This window comes from Saccopteryx bilineata, chromosome 5 (assembly GCF_036850765.1).
Source record: "Saccopteryx bilineata isolate mSacBil1 chromosome 5, mSacBil1_pri_phased_curated, whole genome shotgun sequence".
NCBI lineage: Eukaryota > Metazoa > Chordata > Mammalia > Chiroptera > Emballonuridae > Saccopteryx > Saccopteryx bilineata.
The window spans coordinates 173,798,332-173,802,952 of NC_089494.1; the positions used below are offsets into that span (position 1 = coordinate 173,798,332).

The 4,621-nt window shown below is 34.4% G+C and overlaps 1 non-coding gene across 1 annotated transcript; it reads right to left on the reverse strand.

Moving 5' to 3' along the window:
• Positions 1 to 3,092: 3,092 nt before the first annotated feature.
• Positions 3,093 to 3,223, reverse strand: LOC136307262 (small nucleolar RNA SNORA51). The gene has a single exon (XR_010725920.1). It is a non-coding gene; the product is annotated as a small nucleolar RNA SNORA51 (small nucleolar RNA).
• Between the last annotated feature and the right edge of the window lie 1,398 nt (positions 3,224 to 4,621).

A 4,621-nucleotide genomic window follows, 5' to 3' on the forward strand; every position in this document is an offset into this window, starting at 1 on the left:
AGTCAAACTCCCACATGCGCCTGACTGGGATCCACCTGGCATGCCCACCAGGGGGCGATGCTCTGCCCATGTGGGGCATCACTCTGTTGCAACCAGAGCCATTCTAGCACCTGAGTTCTAGCACCTGAGGCAGAGGCCACAGAGCTATCCTCAACGCCCGGGCCAACCTTGCTCCAGTGGAGCCTTGGCTGCGGGAGGAGAAGAGAGAGACAGAGAGGAAGGAGAGGGGGAGGGGTGGAGAAGCAGATGGGCGCTTCTCCTGTGTGCCCTGGCCGGGAATTGAACCCGGGACTCCTGCAAGCCAGGCCAACGCTCTACCACTGAGCCAACCAGCTAGGGCAAATCTGGGGAGAATCTTGAAAATACTTTTAAACAAATTCTCAGGTAATTCTGAGGCTGCTCATGTATAGGCCACACTTTGAGTAGCTACCTGGGTATTAGGATTTTTTAAAGCCCTTGAGATTATTCTAATGTGCAACTTATATAGTTAGAAGTCATCATCATGATTCATTTTCTTCAAATCAGTGGTATTAACAACGTAGGTTATAACTTCATCAAACTGACTTTCTTATAAGTAAGCTGAATCATTTTAAAAAGCAAAATTCCTCTGCAATTATTTTTTCTTCTTTTTTGGTTTTCTTTCTTAAAATAACCATTCATACACTGAGACAAAAAATGTTTATCATGTGCCTGCTCAATATTAGGTACTGCTCTAGGAGAAGCAAAGGAAAGTAAGACTTACCAGTTAGAAAGATAGGCAAGCAAATACATGGCTATAGCAGTCCTATACTAAATGTTTCAATGAAGTATTTATATTATGGGATTCCAGAAGCACCAGTGCAGGAAATAAGGCTAATATGTAATGCCATAAGTAAATCATGTGATTCCTTACCTCACTTGATTTTGTGGTTCATTCTTTTCACCTAGAACAATTCCCCTGACATGCTATCTTTCCCTATAAGGTTAAGTAATACATCCTTCTTTCTGCCACATGCCATATGCACCATCTTCTGAACAAGAGCAACTGTGTGGTGTTAAAAAAGACAAAATTCAATTGAGTAGATTTTAAAGGTTTTATTGGCTTTATTCAGTGATTCATAAATCAGGCAACATCCTACCTAGCAGATAGAAAAGAGCCACAAGGAACTGTACAAAATGAAAACTCTTATTAGCAGAAGGCACTAGGGACCAGGAGTTATACTAGCAAAAAAAAAAAAAGTTGGTTGCAGAAAGTTTGCTTTCTTTTAGAGGATGGCAGGGCTCCATCAGGCAGATGACCTCACTCTTGCTAATTAGGTGATTGATTTGGTTAAGATTCCGTTTCTGAGAGACTGTAATTAAGTTACATCTTAGTTTGATGATTTAGTGGTATTTAGCATAAGTAATTTCATTTTGTGTCTGTTGTCTTTCCTTGTTTATAAGATTTTATTTATTCATTTAAGAAAAGAGAGAGAGACAAAGAGAGAAAGAGGGGGAGAGAGAGAGGGAGGAGCAGGAAGTATCAACTCCCATATGTGCCTTGACCAGGGAAACTTGGGGTTTCGAACCAGTGACTTCAGCATTCCAGGTCGACGCTTTACCCACTGCACCACCACAGGTCAGGCTGTTTTCTTATTTTTAACAGTGGTCCCTAAAACAGTCACAGATTTTAGCTAAAAAAAAAATGCTATTATATAGTACATTTGAACTCTGCTATCTTGTTTTATTCTCTGTCTTTAATTCTTCATTGCTATTTTCCTTGTTTTCTATCTTCTACAATATGGAAACTATTCCTTTATTTTTTACTTGTAGCTTCAGCAGCATTTTTGAACAAATATATTACTGTTTTTCTTCTAATTTTTTATAATTTTTATGGTGGTAAAATATATAAAACATAAAATTTATTATTTTAATCAATTTTAAGTATATAGTTCTGTGGCTATTAAGTACATTCACATTGTTGTGCAATGATCACCACCACTCATCTTCAGAGCTTTCTCATCATTCTCAACCGTGATTCTCCTTTCTGTTCCTGTGAATCTGACTACTCGAGGAACCTAATGTAAATGAAATCATTCAGTATTTGTCTTTTTGTGATTGGTTTGTTATACTTAGCATAATGTCCTCATGCATGTCACAACATGTGTGAAAACTTTGTTCATTTTGAAGGCTGACTAGTATTCCATTGTATGTACATTCCATTGTTTGTTTATCCTTTCATCTAGTGATGGACACTTGAGTTGCTTTCACCTATTTGTATTTGTGAATAATGTCACTATGAATGGATGTACTGCCAATATCTGTTTGAGTTCCTACTTTCACTTCTTTTATGTATGTATGCAGAAGTGAAATTCCAGGACCTTTTAGTAATTCTACAATTAATGTTTTTGAAGAACCATCATACTATTTTCCACAGTGGTATCATTTTACAGTCCTACCAGCAATATGCAAGTGTTCCAATTTATTTTCATATCCACCAACACTTATTTTATGTAATATAGACATTTTAATGGATATAAAGTAGTATTTCATTGTGATTTTGACTTGCGTATTCCTAGTGAATTAATTATGTTAAACTACTATTCATGTTCTTATTTACCATTTGTATATCTTCTTTGTAAAGTGTCTATTCAAATATTTTGCTCATTTTTTAAATCTAGTTGATTCTTATTGTTGTCAAGTTATAGTATATATACTCTAGATATCAATTCCTTATCTGCCATTCTGTGGGTTATCTTTTTACTCTGTTGATTTTATCATTTGTAGCCCAATTTACCATTTTTTTCTTTTGTTAATTGTGTTTTTGGCATTATATCCAAGATATCATTGCCAAATACAGTGCTATAATGCTTTTCCACACTGTTTGTTTTTTTTTTTCTCGAATGGTTTGATAGTTTATGTCTTATGTTTAGGTCTTTGGTCATTTTGTTATTTTTAATATGTGGCGTAAGGTAAAGATCTAACTTTATTATTTTGCATGTGGATATTCGGTTTTTACAACTGAGTCCTGAAAAGACTCTCTTTTCCTCATTATATGGTCTTGACACTCTTGTTGAACATCTATTGACTATATATGTGAGGGTTTATTTCTGGGATTTTTTTTTTCCCGAACCCCATGTCCCCCCATTCACAATACAGACCAGGCAAAGGGCCAGGGCTGAGGTGTACATGGGTGGGTTTACTCTGCCTCCTCTTTCTGTACAGTCAGTGTACGAACACAGCCTGCGGTAAGCACTGGGAGGCCTGGGATTTTTATTTTATTTCATTAGCCTATATGTCTGTCATGTTTGCCAGTACCAGACTATTTTGATTACTGTAGCTTTGTAGCAAGTTTTGAAATTAAGGAGATTATGACTTTGAACTTTGTTCTTCCTTTTCAGAATTATTTAAGGTCCCTTAAATTTCATATAAATTACAAGATGGGTTTATTTTTGCAAAAAAAGTCTCTTAGAATTTTGATAGGGATTGCATGAAATCTATAGGTTGCTTAGGGTAGCATTGATATCTTAACAATATTAACTTTTTTAATTCATGAACACATAATACCTTTTCATTTAATTGCATCTTTTTCAATTGCTTTCAGCAATGTTGTATACTTTTAGTGTACAAGTCTTTCACCTCCTTGGTTAAGTTTTTTTTCTAATATTTTGTTATTTTTATGTTATTGCAAAATGGAATCTTTTTTCTTAATTTTTTTTCTTGGATTAATTTTTGTTAGTATGTAGAAACACAAAACATTTTTTATGTTAAATTTATATCTTAAAACTTTGCTGAATTTAATTATTAGTTATAATAAGTTTGTGTATGTGTATGTGTAGAATCTTTGGGGTTTTCTATAAATAAGATCATGCTGTCAACAAGCGGAGAATTGTAGTTCTTTTTTCCCAATTTGGATTTTTTTTTCTTTTTGCATAAATGCCTTTGACTAGAACTCCCAGTACTGTTTTAAACAGAAGTGGCAAAAGCAGGCATCCCTGCCTCGTTCCTGATCTTAGAGCAAAACTTCAGTCTTTCATCATTGTATATGATGTTAGCTGAGGGTTTTTTCACATAGGGCCTTTGTTATGTTAAGATAGTTTCCTGCTATTTATAGGTTTTAGAGTACTTTTTATCCTGAAATATATTAAATTTTGTCAAATGCTTTTTCTGCATGAGATGATCATATTTTTTCCTTTTATCCTGCTAATTGGTATATTAAATTGATTAATTTTGGGATGTTGAAACAGCTTTGCATTCCAGGAATAAATCCCACCTGGTCATGTTGTATAATCTTTTAATATGCTGTTGAATTCAGTTTGTTCATATTTTGTAGAGAATATTTGGATCAATATTCACCAAAAATATTGGTATGTACTTTTCTTATAGTGTTTTTGTCTGGTTCTGGTTTCAGAATAATGCTGGCCTCAAAGAATAAGTTAAGATGTGTTTTCTCTTCAACTCTTCAGACCACTCTGAAAATAATTAATGTTAATTCTCTATTAAATATTTAGTAGAATTCCTCAGTAAAGCCATCTGGTACTGGGCTTTTGTTAGGAGAGGAAAAGGTACAGAGGTAATTTATAATTCAATTATCATACTAGTTATTGGTCTATTCAGATTTCTTATTTTTTTATGTTTCAGTTTTGGTAAATTGTGTATTTTT